The sequence below is a fragment of the Lepus europaeus genome, chromosome 20 (assembly GCF_033115175.1).
Source record: "Lepus europaeus isolate LE1 chromosome 20, mLepTim1.pri, whole genome shotgun sequence".
Lineage (NCBI taxonomy): Eukaryota > Metazoa > Chordata > Mammalia > Lagomorpha > Leporidae > Lepus > Lepus europaeus.
The window spans coordinates 46,065,091-46,092,759 of NC_084846.1; the positions used below are offsets into that span (position 1 = coordinate 46,065,091).

Below are 27,669 nucleotides of genomic sequence, written 5' to 3' on the forward strand. Positions count from 1 at the left end.
CTGTGCTATATCTTTGTCTCATGTTTGCATTATATTGTTATTGCTTTATTTTATTGTTGATGCAGGTACTATGTGATAAGAGTTTTTCTTCAGAAAAACAAGTAGTGGGATCATATATATAGGATTGGAATAAGGAGGAAATAGAGGAAGAGAAGAACTAGAATGCTTTTGGAGACTGTTATATGCAAGTGGTAGGATAATCCTAAATAAGAGGAATGGAAATAAGAACAAGGAGAATTGAATACTATAAGGAATATAAATTCTTATATGATCCCTGCTGAATAGACTCTTGGGTTCCCTGGTGATTTTGTTAAATAATGAGAAAAGTTTTCTAGGGTCATAGTTCAATTCCCATAACCCAAAGCCCAGAAAGCAGAGACTGGGACAGAAAAATAGGAAAGCAGCAGTCTGCCACTTACGGGAGCATGAATCTCTACGGAGGCCATAGGATCATGTCAGCTGCCTGTGTTTGGCTTTCCTTTAGCATTCTGTATATTCCCATCATCATCCTCAAATCCCTCCGTGCTAATGTCTTATTTGCCTGTTGATATCTACTTTGTGATTATCATCTGTTCTGTTCAGACCATGGAGATGAATATGATAAGGCACTGCAGGACTGGAAGGGTCACCGAGACATTCAGGAATGGTGGGGAGAGTTGGAGGAAGGGTATTACAGATGAGAAAACTGCATGTACAAATCCCTGCAAGTGACAGAGCATGATGTCTTGTTAGATGACAAGAGTTTTAGGAAAAAATAATCGGAGAAGCAGAGGTATGGCTAGACATACAGGTAAGCAGGGTCCATGTTGGCTTAGCATGCTAATCATGGGCTTTGGTAGGCAGGCAGATGTGCCTCCTGGCACCTCACCATCCTCATTTTCACATTCTGATGGGTGCTCTGCTTCAACCCCCCCAGAGCATACATGTTTCTCCAACTTTTTGATTACCTGCCTTAATGAAGTGTTGCTCTTTTCAAAGTGTTGCTCTTTTCATATGGTTACAAAACAAACAGAAACTTGATTTACCTTTTACTATTTATAAAGTGATGCCCATGTTACAATGTGTTACCAATGATGCTTTTTATTCTTATTTTTTATTGACAGGCAGAGTGGATAGTGAGAGAGAGAGAGAGAGACAGAGAGAAAGGTCTTCCTTTGCCGTTGGTTCACCCTCCAATGGCCGCCGCGGTAGGCGCGCTGCGGCCGGCATACCGCACTGATCCGAAGGCAGGAACCAGGTGCTTCTCCTGGTCTCCCATGGGGTGCAGGGCCCAAGCACTTGGGCCATCCTCCACTGCACTCCCTGGCCACAGCAGAGAGCTGGCCTGGAAGAGGGGCAACCGGGACAGAATCTGGCACCCCGACCGGGACTAGAACCTGGTGTGCCGGCGCCGCAAGGCGGAGGATTAACCTATTGAGCTGCGGCGCCGGCCAATGATTTTTTTAAATACTCTTTTTTAAAAAATTATTTTATTTATTTGAAAGTATTACAGAGAGAGGTAGACTCACAGAGAGAGAGGGAGAGGGAGAGGGAAATGAAGAGGGAGAGGAAGAGAGAGAAAGAGGTCTTCCAACCCCTGGTCCACTCCCCAAATGGCTGCAATGGCCGGAGCTGTGCCTATCTGAAATGAAATGAGGAGCCACAAGCTTCTTCCAGGTCTCCCACACGGGTGAAGGACCCCAAGGACTTGGGATATCTTCTGCTGCTTTCCCAGGCTCATTAGCAAGGAGCTGGATCGGAAGTGGAGCAGCTGGAACTTGAACCGGCACCCATATAGGATGCCGGCACTGGATGCCTGGGCTTTAATGCACTGTGCTACAGCACTGGTCCCCAGTGACTGTTTTTGACCCCTTTGGAAAGTTCAGGAGTGGGGAATCAAGAGGTAGAATAGATTCTTTTGGGGCTGGAGCTGTGGCACTGCAGGTTAATTCCCTGTCCTGAAGCACCAGCAGCCCATATGGGTGCTGGTTCAAGTCCCAGCTGCTCCACTTCCAATCCAATTCTCTGCTATGGCCCAGGAAAGCAGTAGAAGATGGCCCAAGTCCTTGGGCACCTGCACCTGCATGGGAGACCCAGAAGAAGCTCCTGGCTCCTGGCTTCGAATCAGCTCAGCTCTGGCCCTTGGGGCCAACTGGGGAGTGAATCATCGGATGAAAGAACTCTCTCTCTCTCTCTCTCTGCTTCTCCTCTCTCTGTATAACTCTGACTTTCAAATAAATAAATCTTAAAAGAAAAAAAGAATAGATTCTTTAAAGCGCTGTGTGTTATCTTACAGCCAATGAAGTAAAGATGGGAATATGCAGGAATTTCAATGCACATGCCTCTGATTCAAGTCTTACTGCAAGCTGCAAAAGTGAGACCTTTTTAAAAAAAAAATTAGAGATTTTTATTTTTTGTTTATTTGAAAGAGAGTTACAGAGCAACGTAGAGCCAGAGAGAGAGAGGTCTCCCATCAACTGGTTCACTCCCCAGATGACTGCAATGGCCAAAGCTGAACTGATTCAGAGTCAGGAGCCAGTAGCTTCTTCTGGGTCTCCCACGTGGGTGCAGGGGCCCAAGGACTTGGGCGGGCCATCCTCTACTGCTTTCCCAGGCCATAACAGAGAGCTGGATTAGAAGTGGACCAGCTGGGTCTCAAATTGGCATCCATGTGGGATGCCAGTGCTGCAGGCTGGGGCTATAACCTGCTGCACCACAGCGCTGGCCTCCAAGGGAGACCTTTTTAAAAACCAAAGTGATACTTGAACATAGAAGAAAAATGAAAGAATAATCCTCAAATCAAAATTTTATATTATTCAAAGAAGAGGGGATGCAGAAGAGTAAAATGCCTTAACAGCATTTGGTATGCGTGTAAATTATCTGTCATGCATACCTCTGTCTAACTGGTTTAATCTCTCCTCAGAAGTTACTAAGCTGAGTAAAGCCATTTAGAAATGAAGACCTTGGAATCATTCTTATGCGTTTCCAGATTTTCCCCTTTCTCTGGGGGTTGCTGTTGTATTATTTAATCCAAAAATGCTGATCTGCTCCTGTTAGTGTCCCTGCAGAATCACCTGCATGTAAACTAGAACTGCCCCTCCTTTTACAAATGAAGTTTCATTGGGATATAATAGGGTGCTTCTGCTTTTAAGAGAAAACCTGATTATTCCACAAGGAACTTAATTTGTGTAACTCAAGTATAATTATCCACTTTTAAAAGACATCTTAGTTTTTTGAACATTGAATGCATCAATTCCTGATCAAACTTGCTGACCAAGAATTGTCAAATTGTTCCACTGAGTTCCTTACTGTACAGAAGGAGAGAATGACAGAGCCAGTGGACTGAATGTGCATGGTGCAGCAGGAGAGTAAACGGGGGTGGGGGGTGGGGATGAGCTCCCCTGTAGCTCCTGCACAGGCTCATTCCTGGACCCACTCAGCAAACCTTCCAGTGCCTTTTCAAGTGGCCATGCTGAGCAATCTGTTGTGGTTTGCAAGCTTGGAACTCCTTACATTTGGCTGAGAAGAGACATGCGGGTGTAGAATATCAAGAGAATGCATCATGGCCGGCGCCGTGGCTCAATAGGCTAATCCTCCGCCTTGCGGTGCCGGCACACCAGGTTCTAGTCCCAGTCGGGGCGCCAGATTCTGTCCCGGTTGCCCCTCTTCCAGGCCAGCTCTCTGCTATGGCCCGGGAGTGCAGTGGAGGATGGCCCAAGTGCTTGGGCCCTGCACCCGCAAGGGAGACCAGGAGAAGCACCTGGCTCCTGGCTTCAAATTAGCACGATGTGCCAGCCGCAGCACGCTGGCCACAGCGGCCATTGGAGAGTGAACCAACAGTAAAGGAAGACCTTTCTCTCTGTCTCTCTCTCTCTCTCACTGTCCACTCTGCCTGTCAAAAAAAAAAAAAAAAAAAGAGAGAGAGAGAGAGAGAGAATGCATCATGATCAAGAGTGCTCTGTGTTTCCTGAAAGATTTTGTCAAAGGCATCCACTGACTCAGTAGGGAGCATGGCTGTAATTTGGACAAACTGTTTTGTACTGTGTTTTTTTTTTTTTTTAAGATTTATTTATTTATTTGAAAGTCAGAGTTGGAGAGAGAGAGAGAGAGAGAGGGAGGGAGAGGGAGAGAGGAGAGAGAGAGAGAGAGAGAGAGAGATCTTCCATCTGCTGGCCCACTCCCCAGATAGCTCCACAGCCAGGGCTGGGCCAGGCCAGAGCCAGGAACCAGCAACTTCATCCATGTCTCCCGTGTGGGTGTCAGGTGCCCAAACAGTTGATACGTCATCTGCTGCTTTTCTCAGTCTGTTAGCAGTAAACCACCACCCTAACCTCCACCACCACCACCCTTCTCAGGGTCTGCATTAGCAGGAGGCTAGAGTCAGAAGCTAAGGCTGGACTTCAAATCTGGGCACTAATATGGAACACAGGGATTTTGTCCACCAGGCCAAGCCCTGAGCCAAGAGCTACAGTTTAAGAGTCAAGGGGGCCAGCACCACAGCTCACTTGGCTAACCCTCTGCCTGCGGCGCCAGCATCCCAGTTCTAGTCCCGATTGGGGCGCCGGATTCTGTCCTGGCTGCTCCTCTTCCAGTCAAGCTTTCTGCTGTGGCCCGAGAGGGCAGTGGAGGATGGCCCAAGTGCTTGGCCCTGCACCCGCATGGGAGAACAGAAGCACCTGGCTCCTGGCTTCAGATCAGCGCAGTGCGCCGGTTGTGGCGGCCATTGGGGGTTGAACCAACGGAAAAAGAAGACCTTTCTCTCTCTCTCTCTCTGTGTGTGTGTTCACTCTGCCTGTCAAAAATTAAAAAAAAAAAAAAAAAGAGTCAAGGGAACACCTCGCCTCAGTGTACCTATTGGAGTTGAAGAGGTTTCTGCCATTAGACTGGAAATATTGAGTTCTTACCATGTTGTCTTGTTCATCTGACCTCTTCAGTAGAGATTGAGGCCCAATATTTTTCTTAATCCTCAAAAGGAATTACAATTCTCCATGTATCATATTTGTACAGAATTTCTTCCTAAGATGTAAAATAAGCTTTAGGCATTTACTCTATCCAGTAAGTTTCCTTGTGTGCTGAATATACCAACTTAGCCCCACCCCATGAGTAACCTGGCAGGGGGCAGGATGGCAGTACATTCATAGCTCATTCTCAGAGCATGGTTGAGCAGGGAATTTTATGTATGACGGGAAGATGAGCCATCGATTCACTATTTAAAAAACTGATGGTCACTGTTATAGCATGGCATGCTCTAGCCTAGAGGAAAGAATCATAGAAGAGAAAAAGATTACCAGCATCTACTTAGATCCCATAAAGTGACATCAGATTTTGTTTTCCTTTTTTTTTAAACCTATTTATTAGTTTCCTCCAGTCCCTGTCCCGCTTGAGTAACAAAACCCTGCACCTCGGGAGCTGAGGTTGTATCCCTTCGTCTGACTGCAGCAAGGCTCTGCAGCAATGCTCTCGGCAGAACTGTGTTAAATAATGAGCCATGGCTTGGGAGCTGTAGATTGAGGCATCCTGTGTTTGAAGAGTTAAGAAGGTTATCTGTCTACTCAATCATTCTTTACATATGCATGGGCATACAATGATGAAAAATTGATCAGAGGCAAGTAAAGATGTAATGCTGTGAAAGTTCAAAGGAGGAAGGAATTTGACACTTATTCCAGGGCTGAAAATGTTCAAGTTGGAAGAGGCTTATGTTCATCTGGACTCTGGTATTATTTTCTGATCTCTGTATGAATTACTGCCTTTGCTTTGACTTATGGTTTAAGACACTTCATTAGAAAATTGCTTTGATTTATTTTTAAATGACTTTTTTAGGCAACTGATGATTTCTACATGGTATATGGAAAAGTTTTATTCCTAAAACAACAATTAGCCACATGCTTCATTTATCAACTCCACTAAAAGGTGAGATTTCACATTAGGATTAAGTAGAAAACACTTTTAAGTACATCCTGCAGAGTCTGCAGTTGAGACAGAAAATTTGACATGATGCTCAGGCCATTGAAGCATCAAGTTCTTTTGAGTCGTGGATACATACATGAGAAATAAAAGTGCTGCTGTTTAGGAGGGGTGGGAATATTTAAAGCCTAGTGCCTCGACTAGTGACTGTAGTTGTACTATGTAAAAATGTTGACCTTTAAAGGCCACTGTATGATCTATGAACTTCAAAGAAAAGCGTCATTTTATGTGATAGGAATAAAGTTACCTGATCCTTTCTCTGGTTTGTGATTACCTATTGATGTCCAATACACAAGCCAATAACGGATACTCTCTAGCTCAGGTACTAAACTTCAGAACATAATCTTAGTGTTTAATACACAGAATCAGCCCATGATGCAGGGATGTGGGTTGTAGTAAATGGACCTGTCATTTTGCATGAGGCTGTCATCATTCTCTTTGAGTAAATTTATGGTTTGAACTAGCCCCAACGATCAGCTGCAATATGACTTGGAGAAGTGTTATAGACAAAGGTTCTGTAGTTTTCCGATGTTCATTTTTATGTGTTCCTTTGAATGAAGCCTTCTCTTGGACATTTCTCTTCATGTAATGAATTCTTAGCTAGGAAGAATGTTTCAGCTGAGCACTTTTGTTGCTGCTGTCCCATACTATATGGAGGTCTATAAAGACAGACAAAAACATTTCTAGTGACAAAAATGATGAAATAACTCGGCATCTCAAAGACGGTCTTGAGGCTTTTATTGACCAGGATGCAAAGATTTTGAGTAACCAATTCTTAGCTCAGCTGGGAGGCTCACATTCAAATTGGTCTCTGACAATTGTCTTGCTCAGGTTGGTTACCTGCAGGTGAACCTGGAGCAACGGAAACATCTGTTGTCTTTGGAGTTAGACTTCTGTCAGTTTGCCTTTGAAACATCACCACATTTTGTATCTACACTGTGTCAGAAGTTAAAGGTTCACATTTATTTCTCACATTAATACTCAGAATAGTCTTATCCTATACCTAGTAAGAATGCTAGTTTCCTGATGAGGAAATTGAGGATTCTAAACATAAAAGTGTACATGTGGATTTACACATGAAGAAACATAAATGTGGAATAGAGAGATAATGTAATTTGATAAGCAGATAGATATCAGATTTAATAATGCTAACACATTTCCGAAACTTTGTCATAGGTACGCCATACTAACTGGGGACATCAACATAGCAAATACTCAGTAGAGCCTTGATTTGAACTTTTGCCCGTGTCCTGTGTGTCTACAGGAGAAGGCATTTTTTTGCTCTTCTGTAAGCTCCTAACTTTATAGCACATAGAATATGCAACAGAGGACAAAACCCAAAGCTTGAAATGACTGAGGCACAAAATTATCAAGTCCCTAACCTATGTGCTTAGCTAAAAAAATATAGCACTCTTTCTTTACTGATTAATTTATATTACTCCAACTATCCATGATTTTTGGCAGTCCTTGGAGAACAAAGGAAGATAGAATTGAGACTGTTCTTAAATTTTTTTTTCCACAAAGAACATAAATTGTAGCTTTCTTGTTACCTGACTTAAAATTATTGAATACACATGTTATTTAATAGATAAATCTTAACTTAGTACATAGATTTTTTTGCTCTTTAAACCTTTTACATATGTACATAATTTTATCAAAGTAATGAACAGAACATTTGAAAAGCAATTATCATTTAAAAAGAAAATACAAGACATCTAAATTCTGGAACTTCCTCAAATATACCATACAGTATATTATCCCCCTTTCCATTTTTCATAAAACCTGTATAACACTCTGATGCTCTACTGAACATGATGGTCTCTAAATAGGGGCATGTAACATAGAAATTTAATAATTCAAAGCAGATTTTGGCTTCTTGGATGAATTAATGAAATAATAAAGCATTTATCTTCTCAGAGAATTTTGCCAACCTTGACCAATCACACTTTCTTGAGAAGTAGGTCAGCATTCAGCGTCTCTGCATTAGAACTCAAGAAGTGCTTGTTAATTCTGCAGACAAGAGTCTAGCAGGGAATCTATATCCTGGATTTTACGGCTACCTTCAAATAATTCTGGCCTCTAGGTCCTTGAAACTTTCAGGTTACAAATTTTGCAGCATGCTTTTATAGATTAAGGCTTTTATCACTCATTGGCATTTCTAAAAGAGACTTAAGTCATTAATGAGTGGATTGAACAAAGCTAGGGTTACTGGGAATCTAACCCAGATTCCCCAAATGGTCTTAAAGAAGTGTGAAATTCAGGAAGTACAAGTATTCGAAGTTAAAAAATTCACTGAGCAATAGCTCTAATTTTATTTTCCTTTTTTCTTGTAAAATTCACAATTTTTCCTTGATGCCCTGATTTTCAAGGCTTTATTCCTGGCTCAACATCATCAGTTTCACCTGCACGCTTGTTAGAAATGCAAATTCGTAGGCCTTTAGATTGACTTCAGATTCACTGAATAAGAAACTGGAGGAGTGGTGCCAATCAATTTTCTGTTAACAAGTTTCGCTGGCATTCTGATGCTTAATAAAGTTTTGAAACTGCTGTTTGAATTCCTAGAACAGATTTCTGGATCTTCTAACTAGTGCTTCTCAATTGTTCATTTCCAGTAGAGTCAGATTGTAAAACTCAATCTGTATTAAAAAGTTGCAAGGTTTCTTGAGTATAGTGACATAAAAGAATTAGGTAAATAGCACATATATTTGATCTGTCCTTCAAAGGCTAGTAGTTGGCAAGCCTGGAGCTGTGTGCAAGTAGGAATGTGCATCAGCATCAGTCCTATTTGGAAGCCAAGTGCACTACCTCCTCACATGGAAAGGTAGGAGACGTTAGCAAAAAATACTGCTTCTCTTGACTAACAACTTCATTGTCTTTTATTAGGCTTCCTAGCCGTGATTTATCTTTTAAATATGTTGATTTTTTCTGTTGAGAAAAATATATTTTTTGCAAACTCCAAGTACTGGTTCCTTAAAGGTATTAAATACACCACAATGAAAGTTAGGTGAATCTATTGTGTATGTGTCTGGCAAGGCCTTGCTCTGTTTTTTTTCTGAATAATATGTCAGACACTGACTGAAATATGAATGAAAGGAGTCAGCAGTCAGAGGTGTGTAGGGAAGGGGCTCTTCTGGTTCCTTCCATCCCAGCCATGAGTTACGGCCATAGAATCGAATCTGAATCGCAAGTGACTCAGCTCACCGTAACTCATTTACCAGGCCAAATCATGAGATTCATAAGCTGAGAGTCACCGTAGCCCTGGCTCTCAGGTGGTTGTAAATCATGCCAGCAGACTTTTATTATCTCAGGCTGATCTGACTCTAGCAGGGTAGTTTTTGGTATAAATTCATGTAGTTAAGGGAATCTATTATTTAAGAGGTGTCCATTTTGTGGTTACTGAGTACTAGACAGTAAAGGGAATAAAGGGATAAATCTTGCATCAAACCTATGCAGCATGAGCAGAGAGCCCTCAACAAAGCAAGGACTTCAATATCCTGAAAGCAATGTTCAAAACCCCTACAGCCATGTTTTCTTCATAGCTTAGCTTGGTTTATGCTGGTAAAGCAGGGGTAAAATTCAGATTCATTTTTATTTTTCTGGGACTAAGAACAGACTTTAGTATGGTAAGTTAAAAATAAATTAAGGTTATTCAGTTTCTTTCCATTTCTGAATATTCTTTGTAAGAACGTCCTTAATATTCAAGTATCATTGACAATTCATTGCTTAGATTTTCATCATGTTTCCTGCATTGATATGCTTGCCCGTTTGCAAGTCTAGTCATCTGACAGTCAATTTATATTTCACACACATGAACTCCTATGAGACTTGTATTAGTTGAGCCATAACAACTCTGTTAATGATTCTTGAGATTTTGTAGGAGAATAAAACATATAGGTTCACAATGGCAAAACGAGACATTACAGAACACTCAACCAAAACTTGAGAATTCAGGAAAAGCAGACACCCCTAGGCTAGAGTGAGTGGATAAAATAAAAAGTCATAGCAAGTCAGAGCCAGGGTGGAATTTAAAGATAATCTCCTCAAAATCTGCAGGTTACAGCTGAAAGGACCCAATTCCTGAAAGAGTAAGTGATTTCTAGTCAAGGCCCTATAGTTTTGTGTGGATGTGCACTTTCTTCTCTCATGTTGCTGGTTTTCGCCTTGGCTTGTTAGAAATTCCTGGAGCAGAGATGTTGTTCTCTTGCACCCTTAATAATACAAGATACAGCCATAAGCAAAGAGCAAACAATAAATGCTTATTTATGGCTCCTGCTTATTCTTTTTTTTCCAAACATGGAAACTTCCTCAAAACTAGGGAAAATATATGCAAAATCCATATTTTAAAATATCTACATATATTTAATGGTACTTAGGTTACCACCTTTAATAAATATTTTACATGAATTATAGGAATAACTACAAAACTATAACATGCTTTAATAACACATACACTTATTCCCTATACTTTCTTTATAATATGTAAGATATCTGCTAAATTAGATTTAACTCTAGGCATTAAGCAGGTATTTGAAAATTAATAAAGCATGATAATGATTATGGAAGAAAGCTGGGATGCCTCGTAGCTCCCTTTAGGTTAGCGAAATAGGGTGATAAAGAATATATAGAAGGAAAATTGCAAGACATATTTCAGTGATATCTTAGGTATTCCTCGGTTGATTCAGCTGCGTGCTAATCTTAGCAACTTATAGGAGTATTTTCTTAAGTTTAAGAAATGGATAGAGAAGAGATAATATATACATATTAAAACCTTTGACAGTCCATTAAGAAAAATAAGTAGAAAACATAAAGAGATCCTTGAATAAAATATTTTGTTTCTGTGAGCTCCTTTCACTTTCAAGACTTATTTTGGCCCAAGCCAAATGAATTTCAAAGGAATAGCAAATAAGCGTCGAAGGATGCAGACATGGAAACCAGAATGTACCCCACGCTGCTGAAGGCTTTAGAACAGAATCCTTTGGGTCTTGAAGCCTCTGGTTTGGATGTGCATTTTATATTAATTAAAATAAAAATAAGATTCCTCCCCTGTCTGGGGAAGATCTTCGTCTCTCTGATGGTTTTGCCTGCCAGGCACACACATTTGAGGTTTTGCAGAGATTATAATGATAGAATGTATTGATTTTAGCTAACAAATTGCAAAAACAAAAGTCAGCTGGGGCTCCCCTTAATAATAAATGCCCAGGGTTTTCCATGATTCTTAAACCCAACAGAATTACATATACTGGTTCAGCAAGCAGCCAATATCGTTGGCATACTAGGAAGGGTGTTGTGGTAAACAGAAGCTTTGTGAAAAATTAATAGATGCATAACTGAGAGGCAGCAATCAAACCAGGAGAGCAAAAATCTCTTGCAAAGACAAATACTATGATTACTTTCCCACTGTGGCTCTACTGTGATTTACAGGTACTTGGGCATGAATTCAAACACAAGCATTGGAAAGAATCAGATTTAATGGTGTCATTCATGGCTGAAGATGAGAATTCAGAGGTCTGCCTGAAAGTGCTTGCTTTGCACTCAGGAACAGAAAGGAATGTCTGATTTTCTAAACTCAGTGTGACCCATCAGTTCAGTGGTTAAATCAGTTGGGAAAGTCTTTTTATATTTAATCCACATGCACATTATGTGGAAAAAGTTTTATCCAGATTGAATTTTAATTTACCTCTTCTGCTTCTGTTTTTAAAATGAAAGGAAAAAATCACATTTATGAGCAGCTCTTCTTACACACAAATAACAAGCTCAAAAACCCTGAATCAGAGCTGAGTGGATAGCCTGGTATGTGCAGTTTTCAGGTAATGACACCAGATGACTAATCACTCAATTGCCAATAAGTCATTGGCTGTTTAGCCTCTGATAAATGTATTTTAATGATTTTCTGTTCTGCTTGGGCTTAATCTTTGAAAACGATTTCCTCTGTTTTGTGTTGTTGCACCTGGTTCATAGATGTACCTTGACTGAACAGATGAGCTTCTGCGAAGCAGTTGATAATGTTTAATAAAACTAGCATCCTTTTAAAATGTTTACACTATTCAAAACCCAAGCAATGTGTTGTATGAAAGGAGAGAAGGTTAGCACTCCCCTTGACAAGGATGGAAGAGGCCCGAGGGCCTTACAACACACATACGGTTAAGGCATTGCCACCTACTTCGTGGCATCTAACCACTGTGCTCGCTTTGGCAAAACCCAAGCAATGATCAATTTTATTAAGTGTAATCTAGATTACCAGGTTTTGAGTATAGTTGTGACTATTGATCATAAGCAAACATGTGTCCTATCTTAATAAACTAGCCCTGTGAATAAAGTAGATTGTGTGGCTATCAAAATACAAGGAATAGTTTTGCAAACAAAACCTTATTTTTCTTTCAGAGGGATGGTACTTTCTTTTAGTCTCATTGCGTGCTTTGCCACTTGTGAGTTTGGTATGTATTTCCAGTAGTAGCCTATTGCACCCCAGTGAAAATAGTACTTATGAACAGATCAATGTAGCTCCGGTGTATTAGTAAAAATACAATCTAAATAATTTATATAGCAAAGAGAGTATTATAATGGAAATGTTATTGCTGGTAGATGTGTGCAGTTATTTTTACAACATATTATGTGCTCAATTCAAGCATGCTGTATTAAGGACCACTGGAAGGTATTAAAATAATAATAATAGGTGTTATTTGAGATACTGGATAACATTAGTATTGGAATAGTATGGGAAATAGAATTTTTGAACCACAAAAGATAGTTATTTTGACCATCTCTAATACACTCATGAACTGATTCACAAACATTACTTTGTAGTGGGTTATGGTATTCCAGAAACATTTTCTCCATAAGACACTAAAACGAGCATGATGAAATGTAGCTAAATTATACTTCAAATTATATAACCTATAGGGCAAAGGGGCAGGTAATAGAGCTGCAGTTAACATGCCAGTTAAGACACTTGTGCCTCACAATGAACCTGGGCTAAATTGCCACCTCTGGCTGTTGATTCCAACTTCGTGCTGATATGGCCGCTAGAAGGCAGCAATGGTTGGTTCCTGCCACTCATGCAGGTGACTTGCATTGAGTTGCTAGAGCTCACCCTGGTGATACTTAGTCCTGGCTATTGTGGGCATTTGAGAAGCAAACCAGCAGACAGGTGCTCTCTATGTGTGTTTTCTAAAGTAGTTTTAACAATAGATATGGTAAAAATCAAACATTCCTGTATCTCCAACGTGAGAGCATATTTCCCCGTCCTTTTCTTGTGGCAGATATGAAAGACAGTAGGGGGTACAGTATGAGCCCAGGCTGTAATAGAGTGAGAGAAAGAGGGAGTAAAACAATGGATATCACATTTGTAAATGTATTAACCAGAATCACTGTGACACCCAATCAAAGATGGCATCACTGAGTCAACTTTCAGAAGTAGAAGTAACTCTTAGGCCTGGCTTACTTAAATTTGGTAGCAAATTTGCATTAAATCATTGAAATTTATAATAAATATCTGCTTGAGTTTTATATGTTTACTCATGTGGGCAACTTAAGCATGCTTTTAAGGTATTTTTTGTGTGACTTAAGTAAATACAATCATGATGGGGCTTTTTAAAAATATTTAGTTCATTATATATAGTCTAATTTCTGATATTAGTTAATATTATCTCAAGTTGTCAGTTTAATGACAAATGCTTTTAAATTATATGCAATTACTCAACACCACTTTTCTTCTTCCCCTTTTTGCATAAAGAATTCATCACTTCATAAAATCTGTTGTAGTAGTTTATGTTTTTTAAAAGACTCTGAGTTCTGAAGTGCCAGCTGATGTGAAACATCGAATGATTGTGCTTTTTCTTTGGAAACCTAATTTAAGTGATGCATGCTATGTTATTTGATTTTCTTTAGCTGCCTTGTCATACAGTTTCCAGAATACAAACAAACTTGGCAAACTATGCCCCAAATGTCTGGAAAGCCACAGAGGAATACATTCTTAACTTTATGTTAGTCAAGAGACATAAATAGACCATAAGGTAGAGACCTCTCCTCAAGGAAGGAGTTGAGGGAGAAGTCAACCCATGCATTCGCGTATGGACCCCAGGTTAGCCTAAGGTAAGGAACTTGACTCTTTTGAATAAGATTGGTAGGAATGTTTCCGAAAGGTCTCCTGTTGCACTCTCTCCTTTATTAAGCCCTTCCTGGCTCCAGCACAGAACAGAACACCATTCACACTGTGACTCTCAGAGCTGCCAGCTCTTTCCTGTTTCTTCCTTATGCCTATCAGAGGAACTCATTAAGGGAGATACTGGTTTAAAGTATATATTCCATCTACATCCCTAGTCTCCACAAAGTTAAGTCACTTCAATTTATAGCTCATGTGATTTGGGAAGAAAACATCTTAATTCTTTAACAGAAATAAATTATATGTATTTATTATTATTATTAATTGCACATAACTTAAATATATAAATCAAAGTATGTTATTATCTAGTATGTTTCAATCATTTTTTTTCTTTTACCCCTTTATTCAGTTTGAAAATACTGGTAGTTTTGGAGTTTAGACAGCTTTGTAATGTTAGGAATAATGGTACACAGTGATAAGTTGCTTGTACTTTTTTTGAAGCTTGATTAAAAGTTTAAATAACTTGTTTTAGGTAGAGACTAAATTTTTTCTACTTTATTCAGTAAATCTATTGAGAACTTACAATGCTTTCTTCCTCTCAAATACTTATTTTGTATATACACTTAGTATAAAGATTGGGTTGTGCTTCAAAGATACCACTAATTAAGGGATAATCTAATGTATTCTGAAAACTGTTTTGTTTTTTTGTTGATTACACTCCAATTAATTTCAGTTTCAGTGTGAGAAATCCTTTTTCTTCCTTGCCACGCCCGATGGATGGGTTGCCTTTAACTGAGGATTCTCAGATCCTCTAGCTTTTTTCTTTCAGAAATGATGGCTGTATGAAGCATGCCAATTTTCTCTGTGCATTTCAGTGGGTTCGGTTGTCCATCGAAGTCTATTTGATCAGAGCATTAGGGAGGTATAATAAATGCATGTGAAATCCAAGGGAAGGAGAAAGTCAAAATACAATTTGACACCATGCTGTTTATTTTAATATTCTCTGAAAAAATGTATTGACAGCTGCACATAAGACATTTATGACAGGCACTATGTTAGAACATAGTAATAGTTTTTTTTTTTTTTTTATTTGACAGGTAGAGTTATAGACAGTGAGAGAGAGAGAGAGACAGAGAGAAAGGTCTTCCTTCAGTTGGTTCACCCCCCAAATGGCTGCCACAGCCAGTGCTTCGCCAATCCGAAGCCAGGAACCAGGTGCCTCTTCCTGGTGTCCCATGCAGATGCAGAGCCCAAGGACTTGGGCCATCCTCTACTGCCTTCCCAGGCCACAGCAGAGAACTGGACTGGAAGAGGAGCAACTGAGACTAGAACCCGGCACCCATATGGGATGCCAGCACCGCAGGCAGAGGATTAACCAAGTGAGCCACAGTGCCAGCCCTGGTAATAGGTTTTGTAAAGGTTAATAAATGCAACTATCTTAAGACAATGACAAATAAACATCTGTAAGAACAGGAACTTCTCATCAATACTGTGAAAGCTATAACAGGGTCTACACTGGCCCAAGATTTAATCCTGAGGCTGCCACTTAATCCTGACGCTGTACTCTGAAGTAAAATATCTGTTTTCCTCATATCCTAAACTACAAAGTAGGGATAATAAAAAATGTGCACAGTAGTGTGTATGTTAATTGGAAGCTATTTCTGATACAATGCAGACATACTTCCATACCTATATTTAGGCATATTAAGACAAATTGAGAAAGAGTATTTTCGCTTCTTTGACATGAGAGTTTGAACTCTGCCAGGAAGTTTGATTGGTTGTGTACAGTCACACACACATGCTAGTTTACTTGAGAAGGCTAAGATAAAACCATCCACCCAGAAGATTTTGCTTGGAGAGGGAGACCAGCTAAGTGTGTTATGCATACTTACAATGAGCAAGCTTTTTAGCTGTAAGCCTGTTTTATCAGAAGGTTTTCTAATAGACTTCCTTTTTTTAAAGATTTACTTATTTATTTGAAAGTCAGAGTTAGAGAAGGAGAGGCAGAGATAAAGAGAGGTCTTCCATCCCCAATTGGACACAGCCATGCCGATCCAAAACCAGGAGCTTCCTCCAGTTCGCCCATGTCTATGTAGGAAACCAAGGACTTTGGCCATCTTCTACAGCTTTCCCAGGCCATAGCAGAGAGCAGGATCGGAAGTGGAGCAGCTGGGTCTGGAACAGATGCCAATATGGGATGCTGGTACTGTATCTGGCCCCTCTAATAAACTTTCTTCAGAGTTTCCACTATGTTGATAAAAATTATGATGGCTAAGTCTCTGTCTGAAAAAGTTAAAAGAATTACATCAAACTAAACTATTCTAACACCAGGAAAAAGTGTAAGGAAGCAATAGATGTCAACAACCATTCTGTTGGTAATAATGATAGCCAGGATTCGAACCCAGGCACTGCTATATGGGATACAGGGATCCCAGGTGGTGTCATAGCTACTTAACCAGAACATCTGCCTCCAGACTTTTTTTTTAAATCAATCATGGCCAGCGCTGCGGCTCAATAGGCTAATCCTCCGCCTGCGGTGCCGGCACCCCAGGTTCTAGTCCCGGTTGGGGCGCCGGATTCTGTCCCGGTTGCTTCTCTTCCAGGCCAGCTCTCTGCTGGGACCCGGGAGTGCAGTGGAGGATGGCCCAAGTCCTTGGGCCCTGCACCCCATGGGAGACCAGGAGAAGCACCTGGCTCCTAGCTTCAGATCAGTGTGGTGCTCCAGCTGCGGCGGCCATTGGAGGGTGAACCAACGGCAAAGGAAGACCTTTCTCTCTGTCTCTCTCACTGTCCACTCTGCCTGTCAAAAGAAAAAAGAAAAAAAAAAAACAATCATAATCACAAAGAATTTATAATTAGTATATGAAGGACAATATTTTTCATCATTATAAGACAGTATATAAAATATGATATTGCTTTAAAAAGGACTTTGCAAACAAACTAAATACAGACAGATCTGGGGCCGGTGCTGTGGCTCACTTGGTTAATCCTCCACCTGCGGCGCTAGCATCCCATATGGGCGCTGGGTTCTAGTCCCGGTTGCTCCTCTTCCAATCCAGCTCTCTGCTATGGCCCGGGAAGGCAGTGGAGGATGGCCCAAGTGCTTGGGCCCTGCACCCGCATGGGAGACCAGGATAAGCACCTGGCTCATGGCTTTGGATCGGTGCAACTCTGGCTGTAGCGGCCATTTGGGGAGTGAACCAACAGAAGGAAGACCATTCTCTTTGTCTCTCCCTCTCACTGTCTATAACTCTGTCAAATAAATAAATAAATAAATACAGACAGTTCTTTAACTCACCATTTTTTCCCCACATGAAGCTACAAGTGCTTGTGAATGAAGTCTTATTTTCCTGTGGGCTGCAATGAGAGAAGGCAGTGAGAGCAGAGTCATGAGAGCCAAAGCACAACAGTGCCAGAATAAGATTGTCACTGAGTTCAAAATAAATTAAGTGTTGAGAAATGATGGCGAGGGTTGAAGTGGGTTTTCCCCGGCTTTCAGAACACGCTGGAAATATTCCATGAAAATATTCCAACAACAGTTTAGCCCTAAGATAATTCTCAGATTTACACATGATGTTTCTGCCATTTTGTTACTCACTGGGTTATTTTTTCACTGAAATCAATGTTATTGTTAACTATTGTTAATAATCTTTCTGTGAGATTTGAATATCTTTTATAATTAAGTGGATATTTTTAGTAAGAAAAAATATGATTTTATAAAACTCAACATTTTTCCAAAAGTTATAAAATATTGTATGATACATCTATATTTGGGATAAATTCACTCAAATATATTTCTGCACTGCTAAAATAGCAAAAGAGAATACACTATTTAATTAAATTCTCTCATCGTATGACATGACTTGGAATCCTGCCAGGAATTGTGCTCCCATGTGGTATCTATTTAGCTTGATCGTCAAGCCTTAAAATTCCACCTGCAAATAGATTCCCACATCCTTAGCATATTGGCTGTCTTGTGGTTTTTCAGATATTAAAATAGTAAATGTTTAATAATTAAACAATTAAAATAAATAAAACTGTTCATAAGATTTTCAATCAATATTGCCTTATAATTTTTTAAAGATTGATTTATTTATTTGAAAGTCAGCGTTACACACAGAGAGAAGGAGAGGCAGAGAGAGAGAGGTCTTCTATCTGCTGGTTCACTCTCCAACTGGCTGCAATGGCCGAAGCTGCACCAATCTGAAGCCAGGAGCATCTTCAGGGTCTCCCATATGGGTGCAGGGGCCCAAGGACTACTGCTCTCCCAGGTCACAGCAGAGAGGATGGGAAGCGGAGCAGCGGGGACTTGAACCGGCGCCTATATGGGATGCTGGCACTGCAAGCGGCAGTTTTACCCACTATGCCACAGCACCGGCTCTGCCATATAATTTTAAGAATATTCTTCTTACACACTGTTCAGACTGTGCTTCGGAGTAAATGAGATTTTGTTTTAGATTTTTGTCCTGGGCAACACAACATATATTGAGACAGAGCAACCAGTTAATGTGTCTGGCCCTGAGAGTTCCATCAACGCACATTATAGTCACTTGTGTAGCACAGTCAGCTTCCATGAGACGGAAGAAGTCAGTTACATGGTAACTGTCACTCTTTGGTTATGTAGGTGGGAAATGGAAGATTTCACCTTGTAGAAGTGCTGCTATCAAATAGAAAAATGGATATGTTTTATAATTAAACATAAATTTGAAAACAGTAAGAAAGCTGTAAACATTTATTTAGAATACACTTTTATCACCCTAGTTCATTTTTAAGGTAAATATCATGCTAAATTATTAAGAACTCAATCTGTTTTGATGCTTTACTTGTAATTTACATCTTACTTATATGAGCATATGCAACTAAGGATTTAGGATTCATAAAAATCATAAACCATAAAATAAATTACAGAAAATTAATAATCATATTTATTAAATAGTTGAATATCCTGAAATATACAATGCTTAAGTTTTTACTTTAATAGTGAGACGTTTTTTTATAGTAGATTTTTCCAGTTTTATAAGGGAGAATGAATAAAAAGCATACTTTAGAGCAATACTGGGATGATAAGGGTTTAAACTTTATTTTAAGGTATACTCACGGGGCCAGCGCTGTGGCATAGCAGGTAGTGCAGTGCCTGCATCCCATATGGGTGCTGATTCGAGTCCCAGCTTCTCCACTTCTGATTCAGCTCTCTGCTCTGCCTGGGAAAGTAGTGGAAGATGGCTCAAGTCCTTGGACCATCGTACCCGCGAGGGAGACCTGGAAGAAGCCCCTGGCTCCTGGGTTCAGACTGGTCTAGTTCTAGCTGTTGCGACCATCTAGGGAGTGAACCAGTGGATGGAAGACCTTTGTCTCTCTCTCTCTCTTCTGCCTCTCTTAACTCTGTCTTTCAAATAAACAAATTTTTTTTTAAAAAAAAATGTGTGTTCATGTACCTAATTCTGTCTTCTCCAAGGCCTTGGAGAAGCTTGATCTGTAGTGCTCAGATAGAAACTTGGATTCCCTGCCTCAAGGTCAGCATCGAACTAACCTGAACACAGAAGTCACACTATCTTATTAGGATGACAGGAGTTCATTTATTTTCTTGTCACAAATTTGCTGTATTGGGCTTTTCTGGACCTTAATTAGAAACTTGCCTCTTGGCAATGTTAAGGTACCTTAGCAATATGATTGCAAAAAATGAGTAACATTTTAAGGCACCTGCATATAGATATGTTTGTATTTTAAATAACTTGTATAGCAATTAAAAAAATAGTATTGGGCATCATATATGATCCAAATTGGAGCTGATTCTCCACTCTTAGGTAACTATTTTAAATGGTTAGAACTGTTAGCTCCTATAATTAACAGTGTTCTCTCCTTACCATTTCTGAAATCAGCAAATTCCCTAATCTTTTTACTTGCTTTCCGTGTTGGATGATTTCCAATTTGAAGTGTTGTTTTGAACTTAAATAGAATCAACCCAGAACAGCTCTGTGATGCGTTGAGGAATAAAGGTGTCTTTGGAGAGAGAACTTCAAGTGCAAATTAACTTGAAATAATTTAACCTGAGTGTGGAATAATTTGCAGTTCTTTCTTCTGTGCAGCTGTGGGAATTGCTCCTGTAGGCCCTGTTCAGGGAGTTGTCTGGCTACTTGCAATTTTGTCACATCTGTCAGCTGTAGCTAAATGGAAAGTATAGTAAGAGGTAATGTTACATAGATTTGGGACATTCCCTAGAGGGTCTTGTATCCTTGCAGCAGTGAATAAATTATCTGGAAGCTGAAATGAAACACAGTATTGTTGATTTGCCAACTCATGTAATTTGAAAGAATAAAAAAAAATCACTTCTTATGTTCACTGGTCAAATTCTCTACAACCGAGATGCTACCATGATCATACTTTCTGATACAAAAACCAAACCAATGTTATGTGATACATGTGGTATTTTTTTCTAATTTGTAAGTTTTTATGAAAAAAATTTTACAGAGTAATGTCATGTAACATTTAGAGACATCCATTCAGTAGTTTTCCAGTGAATCAAAGTGCATGGAATCATACATACCAGCAGACACAATACTAAATGTCAGTCTACAGAAGGCTAATGTAATGATTGTAATTATGCAGTTAAAATGATCAGCAGCTTCCAGAACAACTACAGCAATTGTACAACGTACTACTACAAGACGGCAGTGAGTATTGCCTTTTACAGGCATTTATTTGGCACAAATTTTAGTGAAGGAACTTTATTACTTCATTTGCCAGGAAGGTACCTAAGCATGGAAACTTGGGAGGCTCCAATATTGTCTTCTTACCGGACAGATTCCTGAATTTTCTACACATAGATCTTTAAGGGTTAATATCATACATTTAAAAGCAATTATAAAATCTACAGAATCAGTAGCACATTATTATTATCTTTTGGGATCTAGTAAACTAAGAACAGGAATACTACATGTTTCTTCTTTAGGTCTTCACATAAAAATATTTACTTATTTATATAATCTCTCAACATTGGCGTTGAAGTTTATTCAAGAGATAGCACTACATAATATTACATATTATACAGAATACCACATAAAACATAAAATTGTTTAAATCTGCACCTTACTCAAGGAGTTTTTAGTTTAAAAATGTGGTAGATGAAAGTATGAAAAATAATTGGTGACTTAAAGAAAATGAGAATTCTGTCCATCATAAGTTCATTTGTGAAGACTTCAGGGCATGAATTGGGCTTTAAGGAGTTAGTGGATAGTCAATCGTCTGAGTAAAGTGGAGAGGTTATTCCAGGCATATAGAATGTAATGTGATAAGATTTTGGAGAATTTATGGTCAAAGATAGGTTGCTCAATGGCAAATAATACAATTATATCCAACTAAAGGAAAACCCTAAATTATTGTAGCTTGAGACACTTAAAGCAACAGTATTTATTTGGAGATCATAGGTTAAAAATCTACAAATTTCACAGTAAGGGAAGTCATCTTACTCCATTGTTAACTCTACAAGGATGGCAATACATTTGGCCTGGCCAAATTCAAAGATACAAAAATTCACTGTCATTATTTAAAAGTTGGCTATCTTCCACAAAATTATTATTTCTATTTTTGTTTAACTTCTGATCAAAACTATAATAGTAGGTCCATATTCTCTCATGGCCATAGTCAGGACTGAACTCATGTTCTTAATATTAAAAAGAGTTCATGGAAAATAGGATTCAAAAATTTTCTTTTGGTGCAAAATATTTGAAATTCGTACATTGTTTTTGATAATATGCATTTCTATGAATCTTTTGAAGACTCCTCATAAGTGTTCTTTTTATTTTACTGCTTGTTCTCCTCAGAAATTTTGCCATTTGCCTACTGCCCATGAGTATATGAGTTGCAAACCCTGCTCTGTAAAATGCAGAAAATCTGTTTGACACTCATAATAGTTTTTTTTATGACAGGCAGAGTTAGACAGTGAGAGAGAGAAAGACAGAGAGAAAGGTCTTCCTTCAGTTGGTTCACCCCCCAAGTGGCCGCCACAGCCAGTGCTTCGCCAATCCGAAGCCAGGAACCAGGTGCCTCTTCCTGGTGTCCCATGCAGGTGCAGGGGCCCAAGCACTTGGGCCATCCTCCACTGCCTTCTCGGGCCACAGCAGAGAGCTGGACTGGAAGAGGAGCAACCGGGACAGAACTGATGCCCCAGCCGAGATTAGAACCCAGAGTACTGGCACTACAGGCAGAGGATTAGCCTAGTAAGCTGTGGCGCCAGCCTCATAATACTTTTTAATTCTCACTTTCTGAGCAATACCAAGACTTATTTTTCTGCAGTAAGTCCCTCATGTTTCAGGACATATTTTACTTCTTCCTTATAATGGTTAAAATCTACTTCCTTGTATCTTCCAATTATTTGCCCTAAATGTACTAGATAGATTCACATAAATCATTTTGCACATAGCAATCTTTTAATACTATGTATTAATCCTTGGCAATTTTACCTTTTTAATGGAGTTACTTAACAGACATGTTTTCAACACATTATTCCCAGCTGCTCACTCAACACTTCCAGATCCTCGTTACACACGGTAATCATGGTAATTCAAGTACAACAAATCTCTATTCTGGTGGAACTCATCATCTTTCCCACCAAAACAGCTTCTACTTCTTATTGCCCTGGTTCGTAACTGGCCTCAACAATCATAAAACTACTCATTTAGAAATCTGGAAGTTTTGCTAAACTCCTCATGTTATCTCACAATCTATCCATTCGGCAAGAATTATAACTACACTGAAAGTTATTTTAGTCCCTCCTAATCAGGTACCATGGGCCACAGCAATAGCCTCCTGGCCCTCTTGTCCGAAGTCATACTGAGGGTCTCTCTCTAAAATGTGGATTTTATCATTAAATATTTACTTATTTATTTTTTTTATTTGAAAGGCAGAGACAGAGAGTGATATCCTCCATCTGCTTGTTCACTCCCCAAATGTCCTTAACAGCAAGAGCTGGGCTGATCTGGAGCCAGGAGCCAGGAGCTTCTTCTGGGTCTCCCATGTGGGTGCGGGGACCCAAGCATTTGGGCCATCCTCCACTGCTTTCCCAGGCCATAGCAGAGAGCTCCATCAGAAGTTGAGCAGCTGGGACTCGAACGAGTGCCCATATGGGATCCCAGCACAGCAGGTGTTGTCTTTACCTGCCATGCCGCAGCGCCCGCCCCATTACTCCTCTAATTTAAAAATGTCACTGGTTTATCACCATATTCAAAGAAGAAATCAAATCAACTTATCTCAGAATCTGTTTCTACTTATTTTTTAGTATCTTTTACTGTAGTATCATTAATGTCCTAACATACTGTCTTTGCAGCAATCACAGCAACATTTAGTTTTCCACATTCTCTATTAATAAACTTCTCCTTGCACATCCTTTTCCATCTCATTTGGCATGGGGACTCCTGAGGTCCTTTATGGTGAGTTCATTTAATGCCTCTTTGGGCCTTTCTGCTCCACCCCAGCTGAGACTGATTAGGTGCTCTCTTTTGTCTTTTTGTAGCACGTTATGCATACAACTTACACTGTGTGGAAATTTCTCTCTCTTTCTTTCTCTCTCTCATCCTAAGTAGGCTATTAAGGACCCAGATTGCATCTTGATCATTTTCTTGACTGTTATCATCTAGCATAGAAACTGCCTCATGTTGGGATCTCATGAAATTGGATAAATTCATCAATAATTACTCCAGGTCAAGCATCATCAGGCTTTCATACATACTAGACTCTTCACTATACTGACTATCCTTGGTAAACAGTCTGTTTTCCCAACATAATCTTTAACTGCTTTATAATGATCAGCAAGAGATAAATAACAGACAACACTGTAATGAAAGATGTGTGGACCTTAAAGTCAAGTATAGCTGATTTACTATCTCATTTCATCCAAATGTTACCTATGTAATCATGAGAGATTCACTCATCTCACTGGCTTGGTTGCTGCATCCCTGGACTAGGAATAATGATATTCGACCGAACAGTTATTGCTGAGATTAAATAAAGCAGTCTAGTAAGGATTCTGACATATGGCAAGTTAATATTTAATTCTTTACATTAATTTTATGTTCTGGAACTCATTATATGATTGCAATATATAACAGGCTGAATTTTTTTTTGGAATTGTCTTCCAAAATCAAGCTTTTGATTCTAACTCTCAAATCTCAAAAATCTTAAAAATCTCAAACCAAAAACAGTTTTGACTATCCTTATAAATGTATTTCTAGTTATAGAAATTGAGAACAATGTTGTTAGTATTTTTGGGTTAAAATGTCGGAATAGCAAGCATACTACATATTTCAAGTATTGTGGCTATATTCAGAGTTACAGAGTGTACAAAAGAGGTATAACAGAAATCCAACCATCTATCTTCTGACTTCTGTGAACTTACTAACAAATTTTGTGAGGAGTGGATGAACAATCCTGCAAATTTAGGAACGTGTCATCACCTCATGTTGAATTGGTGGGATCATAGTCACCTCTCATTAAACACTCACACTGGTATTGTAACCGATCTCAGAATTCTGTTTAACTGGAAAATTCTGCATTGATGTTAGAATACAACTTGAATATTCATAGTTGACACATACCAGGCATAAAAGTTAAGGGAACAATGTCTGAACTGTGTTCCTCCCCAATAGAGGTCAGTGGGTCTAAAAGCTCCACTGTGGTTTGAGATGGCCTGAAAAGAATATAGACCCATCCTACATTTTCCCTTTGTTTGAAATGCATGGTGGCAAGCAAAAAATATTGGAAATGAAATATGAAGGGAGTGGCGCTATTACAAGCCAAAATGAGTCACTGATCACCTGTAGCCAGGCTGAGATTGCAAGCAATAGAGCAAAATGAGATCACCAGAAATAGTGGGGAAACCAGGTAGTTGAGAGCAGTGCAACTGTTGAGCTGCCCTCAGCCACACTATAGTAATGGTGTATGTTTAAAAATCTCAAACCAAAACCAGTTTTGATTATCCTTATAAATGTAATTATAGAATAATTGGAAATAATAGGAAGTACAATCATTCATCTGAATTTTGTGAAATGAAGTGCTAAAAAATATTTATTGAACTTTCATGGACTAAGTAAAATTAAGGTATTTTATATAGTAGCAGGTGTCGTATAATATGGAACTTTTTTTTTAAATGCATGTAATGTTAATGCTGAAATTTATCATTTTAATGCTATTGATTCTTCAAATCCATGAACATGGGGTATCTTTCTGTTTCTTTGTGTCCTCTTTAATGTCTTTCATCAACATTTTATAAATTTTGTTGTAGAGCTATTTCACTCCTTTGATTAAATTTATTCCTAAGCATTCTTTCTGAAAAATTTTTGAGCTATTGGAAATGGGATTGTTTTTGTTTTTCAGATAACCTGCCTTTACTGTATCACAATGCTACTAATATTTTCATGTTGAGTTTGTGTCCTGTATTTTTGCTGAATTTGTTCTAATAGATTTTGGGGGAGTCATTGGAGTTCTCTACATGTGAGTCCAGGTCCTCTGTAGATAGTCACACATTTGATTTCCTCTTTCCAATTTTGATATCCTTGATTTCTTTCTCATCTAATTGCTATAGCCAGGATTCTCAGTATAGTGTTGAATAAAATTAGCTAAAGTAGGCATCCTTGTCTTGTTCCAGGTCTTAGAGAAAGCCCTTGGCTCTTCCCCATTCAGCATAATGTTAGCTATTGACTTGTTATGTGTGGCATGTAGTGTGTTGATGTATGTTCTTTGTCTACCAGCTTATTGAGTTTTATCATGAAAGGATGTTGAATTTTATTGAATGCCTCTTATATATCTATAGAAATTAACATTTGATTTTGTCTTCTTTCTATCATGTGGTATAACACATTTATTAACTTGTGTGTATTAAACTATCTTTGCTGGGATGAATCCTACTTGACAATTGTGAACAATCTTTTTAAAATGCTGTTGTATTGGGTTTCCTAGATTTTTGTTAAGTATTTTGCGTCTGTGCTCACCAAGCATGTTGGCCTGTGCTTGCTTTGCTTTTTTGTGCCCTTTTCTGGTATCAAGATAATGCTGGCCTGGTAGATTGAGTTTGGAAGAATTTTATTCTCTTCTGTTTTGGGGGTAACAATGAGAATTGGTGCTGATTCTTCTTTAAATGCTTGGTAAAATTCATTAATGAAGCCATCTGTTCCTGAGCTTTTCTTTGATGGAAGTTTTTATTACTGACATATGTAGTTTGTAAAATATGGTTTTAAAATTATTTGGTGTCTGAAGGTTCAGTTGCTTTCTGAGAATTGTATATCCTAATAGTTGTGGTATTCCTCTAAGCTTGGAGACACGTGAAATTCTCTATTTTTACAGTGTATATTATGCTCAAACCTTCATGAGCATTTGGAATTTAATAGTTACCAAAGTGGCCTAAATCATTCAATGTAATTGAAACATGATTAATTAAAAGTATTTACTCATACAAAAATACATTTCAAATTCTAGAATATCATAGAAGGAGAATTTTAACATCTGTGCAAAAGGACTTGTAGAATATTAGAATTGGAAAAGTTTCAAAGGCAAGTATAATCTGATGGGAAGTAGCCCTCTTTTTTTTTTCAAGTTAACCTCTGTTCAGCCTTTTTGCTAGCTTACCCTCTTCCTCTTAATTCCTCAGGGTGTTTTCACTGATGCCCTGGACCAGTTTAAATACCTCTGCCAAATACTCCTGTGCCTCACGTGCCTCTCTTTGATGGCACCTATTATAATTGCAAGTTCCCGTGCACTTTATTTTAAACATTTGCTGAATGTCTGTCTTCTAGTTGACTATAAATCCGTAAGCACTTTTTAAAAAATATTTATTTATTTGAAAGAGTGATGGAGAAAGAGAAAGGGGTGGGAAGAAGGAGGAAGAGAAGGAGAGAGAGAGAGAAAGAGAGAGAGAGAGAGAGATCTATATTTATCTATCAGTCTTTTGATCTGCTGGTTCACCCCCAAAATGCTGCAACAGCCAGGGGGGGTCCAGGCCAAAGCCTCAAGCCTGGAACTGCATCAGGCTCTCCCACAGGGGTGGCAGGGGTCTAAGTACTTTGACCATCATCCGTTGCCTTCGTAGACTAATTAGTAGGAAGCTGGATCATAAAAAGAGGAGCTGAGTCTGGAATATGGGAAGCTGGCATCACAGGGAACAGTTTAACCTACTATTCCACCACGCCAGCCCCAAAGAATCACTTTTTTTCATTGTATCCTCAGTGCCAAACCTAGTGCTGGACCTAACAGGTTAATGACAAGGTATTACATGAGTAGTGCATGAGTGCCAGTTATTTTCTTCTTTTGGAATTACATTAACCCATAAAATGTAAATGATATAAAACCTTAACACATTATGGACAGTTTTATTCATGTGTAAATTTTGTTCCTTCATATATTTCTTCCAAAAATATGATGGCAATATTATCCTCTTCATGTTCTAAAGGATGATTTTAATTCTTAATGTTTATTTTTATTTATTTGAAAGGCAGAATGATAGAGAAAGAGAAAGAAAGAGAGATCTCTCTATTGGTTCACTCCCCAAAAGGTTGCAAAAACCAGTGGTGGGTCAGGCTGATGCTAGGAGCCTGGATTCAATCCATGTGTCCCACACAGGTGTCAAAGTCCCAACTACC

The 27,669-nt window shown here is 39.0% G+C and overlaps 1 protein-coding gene and 1 non-coding gene across 2 annotated transcripts in view; both read left to right on the top strand.

Moving 5' to 3' along the window:
• THSD7A (thrombospondin type 1 domain containing 7A) overlaps nt 1-27,669 on the top strand; it is a 449,664-nt gene that overhangs the window by 126,527 nt on the left and 295,468 nt on the right. The gene's annotated exons all lie outside the window — the stretch shown is intronic.
• On the top strand, nt 12,004-12,129 carry LOC133750129 (U6atac minor spliceosomal RNA). The gene has a single exon (XR_009864650.1). It is a non-coding gene; the product is annotated as a U6atac minor spliceosomal RNA (small nuclear RNA).